Genomic DNA, 21,619 nt, shown 5'->3' with positions numbered 1-21,619 from the left:
GGGCCAGGGGAGGACCAGGCTGGTCGTCCCGCGGGGGCCTGCTCTGCCAGGGGTCTGGCGACAGAGGGGGACAGGGGCGAAGCGGTCCGTGGACGGCACGCCATGTCAACCACCTCTGGGACAGAGGAGGACGAGAAGAGCACGGCTTGTGGGCGGCGCTCTGTGACGTCCGAGAACTCTGTGCTCAGATACAGGAGAATCAGCTCTTTGGAGAATAAGGATTCTTCCCCGGCCCTCCCCGGGGAAAGGAGTGGTCCTGCTACCAACTCCTGGAAAGAACTGAGTCCCATCTCTGAGGAGCCCAACTCAAGAGCGCCGCTTAACCCGGCGTGTAGCGGGGTGCGGGGCTGGAGAGGACTGTGGCGTCCGACCGCGGCCTCCAGAGCCGACCCGGGTGAACGGGCGGGGTGGGAGCCGCGGGGGGGCGCCCTCGGCAGTGGGCAGACCGAGGGATCTGAGCGGACGGCGAGGCCGTCGGGACAGAATCAACCTCAGTCTGCTCCATCGCCGAGGTGCCCGTCTCACGAGCGCCGCTTAACCCGGCGTGTAGCGGGGGGCGGGGCTGGAGAGGGCTGTGGCGTCCGCCCGCGGCCCCCAGAGCCGGCCCGTGAACGGGCGGGGTGGGAGCCGCGGGAGGGCGCCTTCGGCGGTGGGCAGACGAGGGATCTGAGCGGACGGCGGGGCCGTCGGGACAGAATCAACCTCACTCTGCTCATGGGCGGCTGAGAGCTGTTGGGCAAGCCCTCAACCGCCGAAGAGGCCGACCTGGGATATGGGAATGTCGGACAGACGGGTCCGCGCGACATCCAGCACATCAGACAGGTTCAGCCACAGACTGGTGAGCATCACCTGACCCAGGGAGCGTACGGCCACTTTCGTCGCTCAGAGAGCAAGGTCAGTGGCGGCACGCAGCTCAGTGAAGAGCCCTGGGTCAGTCCCGCCCTCGTGCAGGTCCATGAGCATCTGGGTCAGGTGGACCAGCAGAATGACCATGGCATGCAGTGAGGCGGCTGCCAGTCCCGTGGCGCTATAGGATCTCGCCACAAGCGTAGACGAAAAACTACAGGCCACGGGCGGGTGCTTAGGATTGCGCCGAGAAGAAGCACTCTGAGGACACATAGCATCGCAACAGAGCGTTCAGCCGGGGGAACCCCAGTGTACCCAAGGGCAGCGGCCCCATCGAGGGGAGGAAAGGCGGATGAGATCAGCGAGCGGTCCTAAGAAGACAAGGGGGTCTTCTAGGACTTCGAGATCTCATCATGCACGTCCGGGAAGAGAGGTATTGGGGTTTGCCACGGACTAGGGTCGGCGGCCTTACCCAAAACCAATCGTCCCAGGAAAGCATGGCCGTCATCTCCGGATCAGACTCAGGCACAGCCGTATGCACACCGGAAGGTGGCAGCTGTGACGAGCCCTCACTTCCAGAAGACTCAAGCCCACCTAGTGATGCTGCAACAGACATGGCATCTTCCTCTGTAGCTTCAACTGAAACACGCGGGCCACCAGAGGGTAGACTCGCGGGAATCAGCAGTTCACTAGCGGGCACCGTCATTGAAGAGGGGGGCTGGGGTCACGGACACATAGTCGGCGCCTTGTTCCAGACCGTAACCCTCAGGTCACCCTGGCCACCCGCCGAAGATCGGGGGGTGGATGAGGGGACTCTCACTCTTGCGAGTTCACCGAGTCTCGACCTATTTATGACGCGATGATCACATTCCCTTGCGAGAACATGAGTCACCCACGAGCGCTGTTCAAGCATGATCAAACACACTAGACAGCGCTCGTGCCCATCAGAGTCCGATACCAGTCCGCTGCAACCAGAAATGCACGGGCGAGCCGTCTTTAAAAAGACGTGCCGCGTGCGAGCTCTTTTATGAGAGGAGAGAAAAAAACTCTGCGATGTTGAAGCGCACAGGGAGACACACACACACTGGCAGATTACTGCACAGATCAGCAGGCACTGTGAGCTCGCTGCAAATCGCCGTCACACCAACACCGGAGAGAGAAGCTCGTCTCGTAGAGCGAAGTCAGAGATGACTGTGGAGTGAAGAAATGCTCTTGGCTCCGAAGCGAAAACATATCTGCCTGTTGCCGGCGTCCTCCTTTTATACCCACGAGGTGGGGCGGAGTTACGCCATGCAAATTCCGCAGACCCATGGCATTTCCTTGCCATTGGCTCGTTTTGTAATACTCGAAGTCGATAGGTGTTCTAAGCGAAACCCCATTCGTCGTCATCCGACGTAACTCGGAGTGACAACGAAAGGGAACTTTAATTACATTTCCTAAAAATTGCCAATATTATAATAGCTAAAGATTAAATTATCTACTGTATATAACAGGTTGAATGTAAGTTGTATGGTTTAAATCTATTAATTGCGAAAAGCAACAATGAAAAACTAAATGGAAAAGAAGGCATGTTTGATGAATATCACCACTGTTATTCCATCTTATTACTATATGGTTGTTTGTTTGTTTGTCTGTTTTAGCTTTCAGCTTTAGCTCTACTGTGTGTCCTCTGTGTTTCCGTCATGACTGCTGTCATTTATAGCGACTGTAAGAGCAGAACTTTGGAGCAACTGAATAAACATGATGAACCAACACAACAAACATCTCTCAGCAGCTCAGAAGTGGAAGTACAGCATCCGTCTGCCTAAATACAACATGTCAGACAACTGTTTAATGTTATAAACACTCATAAATAGACATAAATTTTAACTTTTGCTAAGGTACAACTTTCATTTCTGTTTAGAAGTATGTTGTCTTGTTTCTTTGTAATAACAGGATGTGTGGTTTACTGCACTGTACAGAGCAAGCTTTTCTTATGCGTGACTAGGGCTACACACACACCGCAAGATGCTAATGCCAATACATGCCACCTTCAAAAGATAATGAAACATTACGGATGTTATCAAGTTTCTATGCTCTATGTTCTTGAAGAAATTCTGAAGTTCAAATTGAGATGTCTCACTTTTGCTCAGTCATTTATTTCATGTGCATCTAGTGGAGGCATTTTCACGTATTACAATAGCCAAAATATCATGTCCTCCTGTTCAGACCTCAGAAAACGTCTTCACAATTTTTACAGCAGTTGCAAGGCCTATTGTCCCGTCAAGCCATTAGCATCTCTGTTGTTTGATGTACAGTTTTCATAGTTTTTGATTACAGTGGATATAAGTCAACACATTCCTGTTAAAGCAGCTGCTTTTGAGATGTAAAAAAATAAATAAACAAAGATAAAAATATCAGAACTTTTGCACGTTTAATATAAAAATTAGAACCTATGCAATGCCAGTGAAAACCAAAGTGACATTACAAAGAAAAAAAAATCTCGGAAGGAATAACTAACTGCATAAATGTGCACACCCCTGAACTAATATTTATTAGTAGCACCCTTTGATTTTATTACAGCACTTAGTCTGTTTGGATACGAGTCTATCAGTTTGACACATCTTGACTTGAATATTTTCCCACTCATCACTCAGGGAAGGTTTAACTAAACAAAACTTTACCGGGAAACCTTTCAGAAATCAGAATTGTAAATGTAAGCATTTATGAAAGATTTCACAAATCAGAATAGTTAAGTTAAGGACTCAAGGAAGAAGTTTAGACTGTAACATTTCTTCTCTCTGTCTGTGTGAAAGACGGTTATCATTCTATAACAGGATGTGTGGTTTTTCTGCACCTTAGGGACAGTGCAAGCTTTTCTGAAGTGCTGTAGTCTATTTCAACTTGATGAAGGTTAGAGATGCGGCCATCATTGATTTTTATTCCATATACTTCCCTATATCCCCATTACTCCTCCTCCTCTTAATAAATCTTTAAAACATGTTCTTCTAACATGTGAATTTCAATGGTGTTTTTATTTAAAAAAAAAATGTTTAATATAAATATTGTGCATGGGGTGACATTTTTGCAAAATATGATGTTGCTTCTTGCATGTTTTGCTTCAGTTTCAAAGTGAAATGTCCAGGGAGTGCCACTAAAACGTGCATTCAGTTTTCTCCAAAACAGATAAATGCGACGGTGCCAACATTTTATTACATTTGTTCACGTAGCGCAGAAACTGAATAGAATGTGACCGGTGAAGCAAACGAGAGATACAACTTTAAAGAACCATTACATTTTGTGTCTTCAAGGCTTGAAGACACAAAATAGACTCTTCAAGAGTCTTCAAGAGTATTTTATGGGACTTGTACATGATACTGTACCATGCTAGCTACTGTGCTTTTCGATTCTTGAACAAATCGTTCTTTTCAAATAGATATTTAGTTGACGGCAGAAGATGCACTTCCGAAGTTGCATGCACAGTTCTTATGCAGCGCTGAATGAGCATGTCCAAATGTGTCCAGCCGAGGAGAAGGTCAGCTTCTCGGTCATGTCCGACTCAAAAAGAACGGTAGGATAACCTCATTTGGTTCTTTTTTATTTGTTCTTTTCAAACTGTTTCTTTGGTTCAATAACCCGTCTAGAAATGCTTATTGGCTCATTCGGTGCTGCACAAGGAGTGTACTTCAAATGCGCATCTTTCATCGTCAACTGAGGCTGTGTTTCACACCACTTTTAGACCTACACTCGTGAGTTTCCCTGAGCAATTCCTCTCGGGTGAATCCATGGCATAAAGTTTATTTGGATAGACCCTTGATTTTGACTGAGGGAGTGAGTCTACTTATATGTAAATTTAAGGTAGTTCAATAGACCACAATACAAAACGTTTGTGATGTCACAACAGCAACACGCCATGCTCGCACTTGATTTACCCACACGGAATCAAGGGCTTTAGGGCGTTCTATTTAAACGCCTTGCTAGGGTTCCACCAGTAGTGGGCACTTGTGCAATGCAAGCAATTGCGTCCATGCCAGTGAACAAGACGTAGGAAGTTAGCGAGGAAAGGGCATAAAAAAAGTGGACTTTAACAGTCCAAGAACTAAAGTTGTATTCTTTGAACTGGCTTGACTGGTTACCAGCTTAAAATAACGATTTGTTCAAGAATCTAACATAACTACTACTGAGCAAGTTCACGGGCAAAATATTCTTTGGACTGATGAGACATAATTTTTATTTTTTGGAAGGTGTGTGTCCCATTACATTTGGTGTAAAACTAACACAGCATTTCATAAAAAAGAAGTGTGATAGTGTATTGACCGGGGCCTTGACCTAAACGACTTGCCATTATTAATGGAACCATGAATTCTGCGCTGTACCAGAAAATCCTGAAAGAGAATGTCAGACCATCAGTTCATCACCTTAAGCTCATGCACACTTGCGTTATGCAGCAGGACAATGATCCAAAATACACTAGCAAGTCTATCTCTGAATGGCTCAAATAAAACATAATTAATGTTTTGGAGTGGCCTAGTCAAAGTCCGATTGAGATGCCGTGGCATGACCTTAAACATGCCGTTCATAATCGAAAACCCCTTCATTGTGGCTGAATTAACACAATTCTGCAAAGAAGGGTGGGCCAAAATTCCTCCACAGCGATGGGAAAGACTCGTTGCCAGTTATAGCAAACACTTGATTACAGTTGTTGTAAGGGTGACACAACCAGTTATTAGGTTTACGGGACAATTATTTTTTTTACATAGGGCCAGGCAGGTTTGGACAGCTTTTTTCATCATTTAAAAACTGCATTTTGTTTTTACTCGTGTTATCTTTGTGAAATATTAAGTTATTTTACCATCTGAATTTTTTGCCTGTTATCGAACATACTGGAAAGAACAGCAAACTTTTGATGCCAAGCTAAAAATGAAATGGTGTTAACCTACTGATTTGATGACTGGAAGAAATGAAACTGAACTACAAAACCTGACTCTCTCATATATCAGTTTCTCACAGGTAAGTCACAGACCTTATCTTCAGGTGATATAAAGGAGATGTGTTTGTTTTAGTGATTTTCATAAAGATAAATATAGCTACAGTACTTTATTAACATGTATGTTACATATTTACAATTCTGAACTCTCAGGCTGACACATGTAAACTACTTCAATGGTCCAGTATTTAGATTTTAAAGTATAATGTACACAGCATACATAAATCACCAAAGGTGTGCTGTTTAAACTAATGATAGGCCTAGAAGCTTAATATCTCTGTAGGGGGTTTCCTTTAACAAATATCTATACAGTCTAGAAATCTTTTTTTTTTTCTTGAGCGTATCGTTCACATTGTGCTTATGGTCTTCACCTGTGTAATTATACTCATTATGCAATTATACTTTTACTTTTTTTTATAATTATACTCAATTATTCTTACAGCACTGAAAGATGAGGAAAGTCTCAAACTTCAACCTTTATTATATTGTACGTGGATTCAGTTTTAAGGAACAATTATCATCTACATTCTGGTCTAGTGAATAGTTTAAAGCAACAGTTCACCCAAAATTGAAAATTGTGTCATCTACTCATCCTCATGTCGTTGCAAACCCGAATGACTTGTGCTATATGTGTATAAACCTTTATGGCTTTCAGATATGTATGAACTATCCATTAAAAAAAAAAAAAACGTGTTAAGAAAGCTATAGCACTTTCCTTTTTTTTTGGTATTCTCCACTGTAACATCTCACTGACTGAGTGATTGAGTAACCTTTTCAAACTATTTTCACTTCAGTTTATTCTCACAGTCTCATTCTTATTCTTAATTTTCCAGCATGGAAAGAGCAGACAGAAAAATTGTTTTGGTGTTTAGATATTGTAACTTTTTGTTATCATGTGCATTTGTGCAACTTTATATTTTTATGTGCAAATTTTAAAGTCTTTATCGCAACATAAATAATGTACAGTGTCTAAAAGTGTCTTGCAAAATTATTTCTTTGGACAATTTGGAATAGTTTTATACAGAAAGTTTGAGGAACAGCATTTATTTTACTTATTGTCATTTTTTTAATCAATTTAATGCTGAATAAAATCTTACAAATCACAGTGGATCTCAAACTTTTGAACTGCAGTGTAAAAGCTTTTTTAAAAATGGAGAAGTTCCAGTTAAAATCGTTAAAGCAACATCTAAGGTTTGTCTTTGTCATGTGTGGTTGCAGCAGGATGAAAAATAAAGTGCTGGATTTAGGTGCAGCATTCCTTTTTTTATATAAAAAATAAATAAATAAAAATTATCAGAAAACTTTTGCCTTGAAACACGGAACATAACATCCAAGGTTCGTAAGACGAGATTGCACATAACTGAGGGTACAGAACAAATATACAGTGCTTAGCATAAGTGAACACACCCATGGTAAATTTGACTAAAAAGAGGAATAAAAAAATAATCTTTTGGAAATTAATCTAATGCCTTATTTAAAAAAATAGGAAAAATCCAACCTTTAAGGACACCAATTTTCTTTGTGAATAAACAATGTATCATAAATAATGATAATGTTCTTCCTTAAAGGGATAGTTCACCCACAAATGAAAATTCTGTAAGTATTTACTCACCCTCATGTTGTTCCAACCCCGTAAGACCTTCTTTCATCTTCGGAACACAGATTAAGATATTTTTGATTTAATCTGAGAGCTGGTTCACTCCTCCATAGGCTTCTAAGGGATTGAAACTTGCCAGCCCCGAAAAGTTATTAAAGACATTGTTAAAATAGTCCAAGTGACTACAGTGGCTCAATCTTAAGTTTATCAAGCGGTGAGAATACGTTATGTGCGCAAAAAACCCCCGAAATAACGACTTTATTTCAACTATTCATTTCCTTCTCTGTGGGCCTCGAGTCAGTTCACATAGTGTAATAGCGTAGTGCTTCTGTGTTGTACATCACACGCATCAAACACATGACCAGCGTCGGCCAATAGTGAGCCTACGTGTGACGTACAACACAGAAGCACTACGCTGTTAAACTACGTGACACAATTTACTAGAGTCTATTCTACAAGCCAGGGCTGTATTTCCCGAATCCTTCTTAACTCTACGTCATTCTTAAGATGTACCTTATCGTTAATAAGTGTTTCCCAAAACGTTCTTAGTTAAGTAAACCTTCTGTAAGTCAGTCTCTCGGAAGGTTGGTTGTGGTTCGCGCCTTCATTCCGAAATCATATTAAATATCCAGGGTTGAATTCAATTTGCCATTTGGATTATTTTTTATAATATCCCATGAGTCCTAATAAATGCAATTTCAACTATTTCTGCAGTGCTTCTTTTTTAAAGAACACTGCTTTCTCACATAACACAGTGAAGCAGCCCCTGCATGAGAGAATAATTGATTCTCGAGCCATCACCACGGACAGCACCTGGTAACGTTGCACGTAAGAAGGTATATCTTAAGCAACCTCCTATGGTACAGTTTGGGAAACACACCTAGAAATGGTACACCTTTATTTAAGTCCTTTAGAGTCTTCTTAGCGCGCTAAGAGGCAAAGTTATCAGGAAATCCAGGCCTTATTATTCTGTCATTGTTTACGTTGTTAGGTTTAGGTAAATGTTGCTTTTGGGCTTTAATAGGCTTTATTTACCAAACTGAAATGTTGCATGGAAATTATATTATTGAATCTACTACTATTTTCACAATAATTAGTACACTGTTATCTCTGATAAAAGTTTATCTCTGGTAGACTTTGATTTGCTCGCCCTCCTTGGGCCGCCTTGAAGGCAATCCTCCGGGTTGAGCTAGGCTTTTAGCATTTTAGCTAATTCAGTATCCCGGCTCAAAGAATGCATCATGTCGCAGGCTCCCTGGTTCTAGCCCTAGAGCTTGGTCAATACTCTACTCGGTCAAGCCTAGGTAGTACTCCCCTCGTTTAGAGGGTCGTTCTGTAGATAACTTCGCTCCCTGAGTCTGGTCAGAAGGCTGAAGGACTTTCATGTAGGTACTCCCTTGTTTGAGAGGATCGCCCAATAGAGAACCTAGCTCCCTGAGTTTGATCTAAAAGGTCGAGAGATTCTTGTGAACCCCCTTGGTAGATCAGCTCCTGATAGAGCTGGAGGTACTCCTCTCATTAGGGACCTTATGTTGAGTACCCAGTCTTCATAGTGCTTTGAAAAAGAAGCGCTCTGTAGGTCCAGGGACGAGCAGAGTAACTCCCCTTGTTCGTAAGGGTTTGGAAAGCGCTATGCTGAGTCCTGCACCCCAGGATACCTGTCTCTTTGTCTGGTCTGAGCTGGTTACTGCCTCTTCTGCAGTCCCTCTCATCTGGTTACCTCTCATGAGACAAGTATGGTAGGAGGCTCTAGTTAGGAAACAGACAGGTTGTTGGTTATAGGTCACAAGTCAGAGTGTGACAGCCTCCCTGGTGGCTCTGGGGGTTGACACAATGTCCCCCTAAAAGTGACTGGCCAGGTCTCCTTTCGATCCCCTGGCCATATTCCCTTAAAGGAACCCCTTCGCTTTGAGCGGCCTTTGACAAGTCCTTCTGCTACTATACAAAGGTACTTCCTCATTGAGGCGTGATTGCTCGGGCCGTAGGGATCACTGTCACTGACAGCCTAGTGTGTGACCAGTAGGGGTGAGTTTTTTTTTTTTTTGGCATATCTGTCGAAACTGACATTATTTGTGCTTAGTCACAGCCATTTCTTGGCATGAAATAGTTCCCCAATTGTATCTCAGGACGTAGTGTCTCGTTACCTGTTCTCAGGGAACCAGGGTTAAGGGCCGTTCACACCAAGAACGAAAACTATAAATATAACTATAACGATAACTATAGTTGCATCCACACAAACAAACAATAATGGTCAGTTTATTCTAAGCTTGCACGCTGCGGTTTCAAAGTGTGTACAATGTCATTGAACACGTTTTACATGTCCTCAGCATGCTATGTTTTGAGTGAAACTAGTGTAATTGATCTAATACTCTAACAGTGAATTTAGCTGATGTAGTCAATATAGTGGAATAAAAACAACACCTAGTCTTTTTCACAGCAACTTTAAAGGAAGCAAGGCAATGTTGTCGAAACGAGTGCTGGACACCTGAGGTAATACTTCTCACGATTTATTCAGAGGGTATTTTCTTATGATCGTTTAACAGCTGAGAAAAAAATCTTTACGAAAGTGATCCCAATGATATCGTTTATCAATTATAGCTTTGATGTGAACTCTGTTGTTCTTTAATATTGAAAACGATTTTTAGAACTATATCTTTATCATTATTTTTATCATATGAGAGATGCAGGTCTCATTCTAGGCCTTGATTCCATTTCCTCTCTCATTCTTTTCCTAATAATTTCATGTCTTCATTCATTCAAAAACCAAGGAAAAATGTTGAAAGTGCTGAGGAAGAGCACATTTTTACTGACCTGTGTATGTGTTTGTATTTTTATTTTGGACTCAGGAGAGAGAACAGACTAGCTTGAGTGGGGCAAGTGTAGTTGAAAAAAAGTTTTTTTTTTCTCTCACTCCTTTTTCTGCTCAGCGACTTTCAAATGCTGATGCAGAAGCAGAACGATGCACTAACACCACACCACATCACAACAGACAAGACGAGCCGAAACTAGAGTAAGTCATAACCTTTAATACATAGACGAGCACAATCTGACTGAACCAATGCCACCAACATTTGTACTTTTTTATTGAAGCCATTGAGAAATCGTTCACGGTGCAGACTAAAAAATGGAGAAAGATACATAATTTTACTTTAATTTACATTTTTAATAAATCTTGCAACTGTAGGTCAAAGAAATGTTCATTTTATTGTTATAGTAAAATGTTTTGTAAGTTTTAATTTAAATAATAATTTTAAGAGCAGTTTTTCCTTTGGAGTATTTGTACCCAGAACTATTTGTTTGTTCTAAAATGAACAGTTCTTTACCACAAAGAACCAGCTCAATTACAAGAGATTGTACCATTAGAAGTACCCTGAGGTTAAGCTACTGTATAGTTTAACATAAATGTAAAGGCATACGTTTCACCTTATTCTTATGGTACAGTTTTCTATTCAAAATAGAAAGACTGAATGTGTTGTGGCTATAAAAAAAATACACCACCATCGCACTGCAAAATGACCATAAATGTAATCAATTTTCTTCGTGAGCTGTAATCCAAATCTTCAGAATCCATATGATTGCTTCATGTGAGGAACAGACCCAAATTCAAGCCATAATTCAACAATCTCCGTCTCCACTCTCATGACTAACTCTTAAATCCTACATTCATTAAAAATTCAAATTTTCCACAACAATAAGTGACACAATAAGACAAGGGTTTTATGACATAAATTGTCATTTCTGAAATTGTGATTATGCTTGTCGGTCTGTATTATATATATCATCATGTCCATTTTTGTACATTTCAGCCTCTATAAAAATGTACAATGAATAATTAGGTAGATCTGGCTCTCATGTTCACTGGGGTTCATTTTAACATTCATTGCATTTGTTCACTAATGGCTTAATTAACAATTGACTTTGTTTCTAAAACAGAATAACTATTTCAATGATAGAATATTCAGCAAATGCATTGCTTATACTGTTCAAAATGTTACAGAAATATCATCAGTTCAGTTATTATATGCGCTTATAATAATGCAGATTATAGTTTTCTGTTCATTCCAGGGCATCCTGTGGACCGGATCACATTCCATAGAGTAGAAGGAACAGGAGGAACCAAAAGGATCACCAGAGATACGTATTGTGCTGTGTATAAACCTCAGAAAATGGCAACTATAAAAAAAAAAACCAAAATTACTATGCAGAGCGCTGCAGTGAGCTTTTTGTTACTATGTTTTCAGGTGTTTATGGGTGTAAAGTTTTCATGCCCATGCCGTTTTGTGTGGAACCAAGTTATAGCACTCCTCATTGTAATTGTCCCTGCTGTATTTGCTGGGCTGATGATGCATCTATTTTTAAGATTTCAAAAACACAATAACAGTGGATGTTCTGAAGGACAGGACAACACAGGAAGATCTAAGAGTGGAAAAAAGCTTCATTGTATGATTCGCTTCATTCCAACACTACTGTGGGTCTGTATATTTTTCATTGATGGTGATTATGTTGCATGTGGACTGACAAGCTGGAATGGACAGTACACCTGTGATACGGATGTCCATCCCAATTGTGTGAGCTGGTGCAAACCTGAATCAAACGAAGGAACTAATACGACTGGAAAATATATCTACACACAAGAGAAAATCATTTTATCAAAGGTAAATATCAAGTACTTTTACCCCACTCTATTCCACATATTCCATGTCAGGGAAGGATAAATGAAACAGAAATAGATCAATAGACCTAATAATATTTCAACTCAAATAATAAAAAATCTGTAACACAGGACCTTAAAATCACTAATTGTACAAATGTCACCCTATTGGGGAATTTACCATTTCACAAAGATGAAAATATGTTCAAAATATAGGGAATTAAAATATAGCGGCAATCATCAGGGTCCAAGCTTAAATGGCCCATGTGGATGATAGTTTGGATTTGATGAAGAAAGTTAGGAAAAGTTCCAAAGCAAATCACTTATTTCAGCCTTCAAAATTTATTTTCATAGTTTAATATACAGTATATCTGTCTGTGGCCCGAGATGTTGGGATGGACTCCAGATCAGTTTAAAGAATAGATGAATGGATCCATGGACATAACAAATTATATGGCCTCATTTTAATTTGACAGCAATATAATTAATCATGTCTGTTTCCTTTTTTGATTGTCAATCTCTGGAGCAGGAAGGCCCTAGAAAAACCACAGGAGCACTAACACACCGGCCATTCAAATGGCAACACACCAAAGAACTGAACTAAACTGGGTATAAAAACAAAATTAGGCAATAAACTAGACACAGGTGAAACTAATCAATAAACTAATCAGAAACCATGTTGACAAACAAGGGCATACAGAGGTCCCGTCCACTCACAACTTTTGTTGCAACAGTTTGGCCATTCGTCCGCACGCAAACGCAGTATCAGGACATTGAAACCAAACCTTTTTGAAAACTCCTAGCATGGTAAAGATGTTCAGAAACTCCGGTTGCAATGTTGTCGTATAGCTGGTGGAACCGGAGATTTTGGCTTGTGGCGTCGGCGTGCGGTCTGTTATCTCCTTTGTTTGATGTCAGATTGTGCGTCACTATCTCCTTTGTTTACATGAGACGAGTCTGCAATACTATGCAGGTCACTGCATGACAACATGTTGTTAGCCAACCGGAACCGGTAATAACCTTTTTTCAGGCTTCTGATTGGCCAACATGGCTTTATGGTTACGGTTATATCGCCTTTTGGTTTGGCATGCTCTTGACAGCGCTTCATAGCATAGTTTTAAAACGAAGGAGGAAAAACTCCTGTGTACGTGTGGACCAGGCCTCAGAAACTATGACAACCAAGTAAATATGAACTTCACACAGGGAAAAGTAGGAACAAAAACAAAGATGAATCCTGACAACAAAATGTAAGTGTTATAATAGTGTTTTTATAATGTCTAAATATGAATGCAAAATTAAAACCTGTAAAAAAAGAAGTAAGTAGAATCTTTTTTAGTAAGTAGAATGACAACATTATGATTAAATCCAGCAGATGGCAACAGAGGACCACTCATTGGCTCACTTTCTTTTTAATAATATTGGTTTCCAACAGTAATCTCCACTAAAGTAAAGCAATTTTTCTATGTTAACTCCATTAATCAGACTAACACACACACACACACACACACACACACACACACACACACACACACTCACACTCACACTCACACTCACACTCACACTCACACTCACACTCACACTCACACTCACACTCACACTCACACTCACACTCACACTCACACACACACACACACACACACACACACACACACACACACACACACACACACACACACACACACACACACACACACACAGGCAATTGGGATATGTCATTGTTAAAAATATAATTTCAGGGTCTATAAGCATTTCACATATTTCTTTGTAATCTAATAATATAAAACTACCTTACCAGTGCACCATAATAAAATAAAAAATTAGTTGTAAGCATTTATTTGTCAGCCAATGCTATCCTGCGGGTCTCTCTGTTGAACAACAGTATTACAGCCTTATTATGTCAGTTGTAATGATAGTTTAGAATTTACTGTGAGCCCTTCGAGAATCAGAAATCCATGAAACCCGGCATGTTTCTTCACAAATTTCTCCACATTTGTTAAAGTTTCTACTTTGTCCAAACCATATACTGTATAGACATGTTATTCACAATGGGCCATACCAGATATATAAAAATTGTATCTGCTAAACGGTTGTATCTGCTAATCCATCATCTAGGGATCCATATGATCCCTAGATGATGGATGTCAAGTTTCAAGCAAATCGGACTAACGGCCTATGAAGAGTTCTAAAAATTAGATTTTTCAAATAATCTTACATATTTAACAAATCATTTGATTGACAGCAGTGGTTCTTGAGGCAACGATTCAATATATGATATGAATATTGTGTATATGTGTTATACTTTGTGTCATTTATAGGGTCTAAAATGTGATAGCGTGACTCTACATGCCAATTTTCAAGTCAATCAGACTAACGGTTGCGTAGTTATAGCAGTTTTTATGTTTTTTTCATGCTATAGTGCCACCAAGTGTCCAGTCACCACGGTAAGTTTACTGTGACCTCAGATTGAGCTCATACATATGTGTACCAGTGGCGTAGCGTCTGGGCATGCAAGGTATGCACGTGCAAATGGGCCCGGGCCGATAGGGGGCCCCGCCCATGGGAAACTTTTAATTAAAACGAGATAATTCATTTTTAAAGAGTAACCACAATAAATATATTTTTGTATGTTTTATTGTGTCTCCGTAATGTCTAATTTCTCCGTCATTTCTTGTTGTGTGCGTTTATTATTTTTTGCACCCGGCGGCTGCCGTAGAACTGTGCCGTCATTTTTTATATGACTGCATCGCCGCGTCAAATTAAAAAAAGAAAACAGTGTGAGAGAGGATACTAGCCACTAGCTAATCGAACATTGGATGGGAAAGGATGGAAAAATACAAACATAAAAGTGGGGCCTTAAAGAGAAAAAAGAAGGTGGAGAAGTTAGTCGCGACACAAAAACTACCAAAAATAGACAGTTTTTTGTGCCGACCTAGTGCGAATGACAACGATGTTGAAGGTGAGAGTGAAGTTTTGCCAGCTAATATTAGCAGTTGCATGTCTTTGGATGAGAACAACAATGCAGCTGCTGACAGCTTGATGAGGTGCCAAGAGTCGAAAGAAAGGCCCGGAGAATGCAACTAAAATGAGTAAGTAGTTTTTACATTTTGGGCCGCCGTGCCAAGATCATTAGTTCATTAATATTGACATTGGCTGAGCCTTGGTTGGTTTTAGACTTGTTTTTGTTCCGTTCTGGTTGTGAAAAGTTGTTGGGTAGAGTGTTTTTTTAATGATACTGTTTGGTATGGTATTTTCTTGATACACTACAGTGAACGTCTATAAATGTATCATAAATTTATCTTCAATGTACTTGGGGGCGGGGTTAGGGGGGCCCGTACCATTTTATTTTGCATATGGGCCCGGGACTGACTTGCTACGCCACTGATGTGTACCGACTACCGAGTTCTTATTTCGTTCTCGAGTTATACCCAATTTAGTAAAAGTGGCTCTGCCCATGAAGTGCCCAAAAGTGGCTCCGCGTCCCTTAGCGACCGTGAATTAAAATTTCTACTTTTTTTGATAATTTTTGATATTCAGACTTCAGAGAATATTTCTGCACTGGTTTGGTTTCAATATGGCAAAAAACATAGGACTAGTTAGCAAAAGTAGGTTTTGAACAAAATTAAAAATGGTGGAAAATTTTTACAGGCGTAAATTAATTAATTAATTGGCTTTCCTGTAGCTCAAACAGTAGAGCGTTGGCACTAGCAACGCCAAGGTCATGGGTTCGATTTCCAGGGAAAGCAAGAACTGACAAAATATATAAAAAAATGTGTACCTTGAATGCAATGTAAGTCGCTTTGGATAAAAGCGTCTGCTAAATGTAATTAAATGTTTTGTTCGTCTTGTGCCAGGTATTTCAATGATATAAAGCTCTTGAGTCTATGACAAATTGTCTAGGAGTTATTAGCGGTTTCGCATTTGTCATTGCTGTAGCGCCACCTATTGGCCAACGGGGTCATACCTTGTCAGTCTCCCTCCAAATTGTGACCTACCATCAGGCCAAGTTATAAGTCTCTAGGCCTTACGGTTTGGTCTGCACAATCAGTTTTACAACAGAAAAAAGATAACAAAAATCCTTACAATTACAAGAGGTTTTCAGCACTACGTGCTTGAACCCCTAATCAAATTCCTAACAATTACATTAGGGTTTCAGCACTTACGCTTTTGAACCCCTAATAATAAGAAAATCAGTACAAATACAATAGAGTTCCGGCACCTATGGTGCTTGGCCCCCTAATAAACTGTATATATATACATTATACAATATCTTTTTATAATGCATAATCCTGTTTTAAATATCATTAAAGACATAATTAAACAGAAAGGCCTAATAATTAGAATGTTTTATTACATTTAAGTGAAGGTAGATAATTAAATCTCTGGACAGTGAACAACTTTTCAAACCAAAATATAAGGGAATTTAGACAGAGAAAACCCTGTAATTTGTCAAGTGAAATCAACTCAAGTCACCGTTTTTCCATAAAAAGTAGAATTGGGTGTTTTTTCTCCTCTATGGTACTAAAGCAACTCGGACTGCACATTCAAATAGTTGGCATTTCAGTCTAAGTGAATTCCACCTGATATTTTTGTACAATCTGTTAATAGGTGAGGAGCAAGTTTCTCCAACATAACTTGCAGGGAAAGATTCCTTTCTGTCACTATTTTTGATAAAAACAATTGTGCTCCTAAACCATTAAAGGGTTAGTTCACCCAAAAATTAAATATCTGTCATTAATTACTCACCCTCATGTCGTTCCAAACCCGTAAGACCTTTGTTCATCTTCGGAACACAAATGAAGATATTTTTGATGAAATCCAAGAGGTTTCTGAACCACCCATAGGCAGCAATGTCATTGCAACTTTCAAGTCCCAGAAAGGTAGTAAAGACAGTTATATATATATATAATATATGGATCCATATATAATATATGCATCCTCTATATATAAATAGTCCATGTAACTACAGTGGTTCAACCTTAATGTTAAAAAGGGACGAGAATAATTTTTGTGTGCAAAAACTCCTAAAAATAATGACTTCATTCAACAATACCTTCTCTTCCATGTCAGTCTACTACTCTGATCACGTAGCAAATAGTCCAGCATCTCCGGCTTCTACGCCAGAACGTAGATTTGAACTATGTCTTTACTACCATTCTGGACCTTGAAAGTTGCAATGACGTTACTGTCTATGGGTGGATCAGAAACCAAAAATATCATAATTTGTGTTCCGAAGATGAACAAAGGTCTTACAGGTTAGGAACAACATAAGGGTGAGAAATTAATGACAGAAATTTCATTTTGGGGGGGAACTAACCCTTTAACATATACATATATATAACTTATTGCATAGTATAGTTTTTTTGTTAATTATTGACTTCAAAGATCATGGCATTCAATGTATTTTTTTTTATAAAGTTAATAGGTTATGCCCTGGCCTTTCTCTCCTGCTGCATCCTCTGCATCATAATGTGTATGAGTAAAGACAACAACAGAGGTGGAACTTCAGTGTCAAGACAACAAAGATCAGAGGGGGTCGCAGAAACTGAGACCATTGCTCTGCAAGTTCCACAAAGTGTATAAAATTATCACCTCGTGTTCATATGTTCTATTCATGCTCTCTTCTGCTGTCTGAAATTAATTTCTGATTTGTGAGAGTGAGTTTTAATTTCTGTATTCATGTGTTTATTCTTTAACTGATCATCTAATCATCTATGACTAATATAGATTATCAAAGTTCTTTTCAAGTGACTTTTAGTACATAGTATTGTTTTCATTTGTTTATCTGTATATTACATAGAACTTTGAATAAAAAACAATAATACATAAATACATGGCACTTTTATATGAATAGATGTATTATTCATTTGTTTGCTTGCGAATTGCGAATTTCCATAGACAAAAAAAAAGAAGAAAAAAGATGTGAAGAGAAAATCATAATCACTCAGGCTGCGTTACAGTCCAAAATTGGCATGCCCTTCACTCGCTAATTTCCCTCTGTCTCATTCACTCGGATGTACGTCATTGCTTACGTTGCATGAGTGCCCATTACTGGCAGAAACTGCAATGGGCTGAACTGGGACGTCCTAAGCCCTTGATCACTTGTAATCAGCTATGGAGTTGATTTATTATTATTTTTTTGTTCCCTTTAAGAATTTGTTTAGTGCAGCATCCAAATGTATATAGATGTGTTTGGGTTGTTTTAAATAAAAATAAAAACATAATTAATATATCATAGAGTTGTTTGTGGTGGTGGTGATTAGACGAGATCTGCGATGACGTCACAATCGTGTTGCATTGTGGTATATGGAGCTGCCTGAAGTGTACAAATGAAGTAGACTCGCTCCCTCGGTCAAAATCGAGGGAGCGAGAGTCTGTCCATATAAACTTCCCTCGTCCACTTCACGAAGTGGAACATACTTCAAAATGGCGGCAGGGATTCCCCTGAGGGGAAGTGTTTAGGGAAGTTCGCAAGTGTATGTCTAAAAGTGGACTGGAGCGCTATGGCAAGCCGTTTTAAAATGTAATCATTTAAACCTACTAGTCTCTATTTGCATGATACTAGTAATTATTTTTTAGATACTAGTTTCTATTCCATTAAGTACTAGTACTTATTCATTAGCTACTAGTGCTCATTCTTTTGGTACTAGTGCCTTTTCTTTAGATACTAGTGCTTATTCTTTAGGTACTGGTGCCTTTTCTTTAGATACTAGTACTTATTAATTAGATACTAGTACTTATTTAATAGACACTAGTGCTTATTCATTAGATACTAGTCCTTATTTATTAGATACTAGTGCTTGTTCATTAGTTACTAGTACTTATTCATTAGATACTAGTACTTATTCATTAGATACTAGTACTTATTCATTAGATACTAGTACTTATTCATTAGATAGTAGTACCTATTAAATATTGTCACGACCGGCTCAAAGCCGTGGCAAATGAAATGGAGGATGCAGTGATTGGATTGAAAAAAGATAACATTTATTAACATAAATGTTAGAACATATAAAAAGAGGAAAATGTGGTCATATGTAATGTCTGTCAAGTGCATGGATATGAATGTATCAGCCCAAGAAACAAGAATGCTAAACCAAATAACAAAACAGAGCCAAACTTAAACACAAAATAACGCGGAGTAAGACCTCCCTCTACACTAGCCAGCCTAAACTTTTGGAAGGTGGAAGACCCAATTAGAGGTGGAAGGCCCAATTTCACCACCTCATCACCGGAAAAGGAGAAAGAGGAGGAGGCCGGCGTCCACCTCCAGTAAAGACCCAGAGGCCGTCCCCAAGCAGCCCGCTGTCATCTCTGAGATCGTTCCCGAGCAGCCCGCTGTCGTCCCGGAGGCCGTCCCCGAACAGCCTGCTGTCGTCCTGGAGACCATCTCTGAGCGGCCTGCTCATCAGGTCGCGGTCGAAGAGGTTACCCTCCACGTTGCCGCCGTAATGTGTGTCTGGGCCGCACATGCCTCCCTGTTGACTACCTCAGCTCCATCATCTCCTGAACCAACCGTTGCCACCATCAGTCCTGCCATGGCCAAGAGGGCTGTCTTCACTTTTTATGCATTGTCTGTCCTGCATGCGTGGAAGAAGCACATGGTGTCTGCCGATCCAGAGACCGTTCAGGTGCACCGTCGGCCCAGGAGAAGGGGATCTCGCCAGCGCCCTCTCAGAGCCTTCACCGCTGGTCCCGTCCAGCCCAGAGCCTTCACCGCTGGTCCCGTCCAGCCCAGAGCCTTCACCGCTGGTCCCGTCCAGCCCAGAGCCTTCACCGCTGGTCCAGTCCAGCCCAGTGCCTTCACCGCTGGTCCCGTCCAGCCCAGAGCCTTCACCGCCATGGCCGCCTGAAGGGTCTTCACCGCCCTGGCTGCCCGATGGGAAGTCTCTGCCCTGGCTGCCCGAGGGGAAGTCTCCGCCCTCTCTGTTTCGCCCTGGCCGCCCGATGGACTGTCTGCTTCGCCCTGGCCGCCTGATGGACTCTCTGTTTCGCCCTGGCCGCCGGCTAAGCCGTCACACCTTGTTCTTGTTCCCCTTCATGGACCTGGCCCCCCATCCCTCCCCCTGGTCCTCCACCGTTCCACCTCCCTCCTGGACTCTTGTTTTGTTTGTAGTTGTGTCTTGGAACGTCTGGTAGCCGCTCCCTAGAGGGGGGGTTATGTCACAGTGTCTGGTTTGTGTTTCCCTGGGTAACCACCAGAGGTCCTCTTCCACCACGGTGTCATTCACTCATTATACATTTCCCATCATCCTGTTCTGTCACTCATTGATTATTGCACACAGCTATTTCCCGTCACCTTGTTAGTATCTGTGTGTATATATACCCTGTTTGTTTCTGTGATTGTCGTCGAATCCTTGTTTAATGTCACTGGCACTTCGGAGATCTGTTCATGTTTTGTTTCTTGCTTTTGGACTGCTTTGTATGGATTTTGAACCTTTGCCTGGCTGACTACGATTTTGGATCTAACCTTTTGTGTGCGCGTTGTGACAGATACTAGCACTTATTCATTAGCTACTAGTACTTATTCATTAGATACTAGTGCCTATTTATTAGACACTACTAACTTAAAAATATTGGGTTAAAAATAACCCAATGAATAACCCAACTATGGGGTGGTATAGCACCTTCCCAACTGTGGGTTATTTTAACCCAATGCATTGGATGTCCTACCATTTGACAAAGTTTCCAGACTTTATGCTTTTTTCTTGCAAAAAGTAAAATCCGGTCAGTGAAGACAGGAGCCCAGAACTCATAAAGGTGGTCTGCATTGTCAGGGAATAAAACGTCTTGGGTTAAGACTGTAACCCTTGTTCCCCGAGAAGGGAACGAGACACTGCGTCGTCGTCGTGACGACACTTTGGGGACGCCTCCAGCGTAGCGCGTCTGAAGCATGAATAAAATCTGTCCAATCCTGATTGGTGCTGCGTCATGACGTAGTAGATGACGGCATAACCGGAAGATACAAGGGACGCCCAGCACACACACACACATTAGCTCTTTTGCGATGAAGCAAGCGCTCTGACCGTGATAGGTGTGGCGACGAGACACAGTGTCTCGTTCCCTTCTCGGGGACCAAGGGTTACAGTCGTAACCCGAGACGTTCCCCTTCGAGGGAACTCGCACTGCGTCGTCGTCATGACGACACTTTGGGGAACGTAATGCCCACTATGCCACACCGTAATCACGCCCGCCCTAGTGTGAAGCTGGAAGACCAGGCACACTTTAGGACACGAGCACTCTGGCGCCAGGGGTCAAGGGGAGTTGCAGACAGTAGAAACTTATGAAGGTGTGCGGGGTGGCCCATCCGGCCGCCTTGCAGATCTCCTGAAGCGAGACGCCAGAAAGGAGGGCCACCGAGGAGGCCATGCTCCTGGTGGAATGTACCCTCACGGCCATAGGTGTAGGCAAATTGCGCACCTGATAAGCCGTGGCTATAGCCTGGACAATCAAATTGCTGATTGTCTGTTTAGATGCAGGCAGCCCTTTCTTGGGTGAACCAAAGCACACCAACAACTGGTCTGACTTCCTCCACTGAGAAGACTTCTCCAAATAAACCCTT

The 21,619-nt window shown here is 41.2% G+C and overlaps 1 long non-coding RNA gene across 1 annotated transcript; it reads left to right on the top strand.

Moving 5' to 3' along the window:
- Nucleotides 1-10,351: 10,351 nt before the first annotated feature.
- Nucleotides 10,352-18,285, top strand: LOC143735892 (uncharacterized). Its single transcript, XR_013203329.1, has 3 exons — nucleotides 10,352-10,419; nucleotides 11,475-12,064; nucleotides 17,476-18,285. It is a non-coding gene; the product is annotated as an uncharacterized LOC143735892 (long non-coding RNA).
- Nucleotides 18,286-21,619: the final 3,334 nt, after the last annotated feature.

This window comes from Siphateles boraxobius, unplaced genomic scaffold, assembly GCF_051911475.1.
Source record: "Siphateles boraxobius isolate OS27281-9 unplaced genomic scaffold, OSU_SipBor_1 13, whole genome shotgun sequence".
NCBI classification, from domain to species: domain Eukaryota; kingdom Metazoa; phylum Chordata; class Actinopteri; order Cypriniformes; family Leuciscidae; genus Siphateles; species Siphateles boraxobius.
The sequence above is the reverse complement of the archived record's forward strand: the minus strand, read 5'-3'. Positions and strand labels throughout refer to the sequence as shown.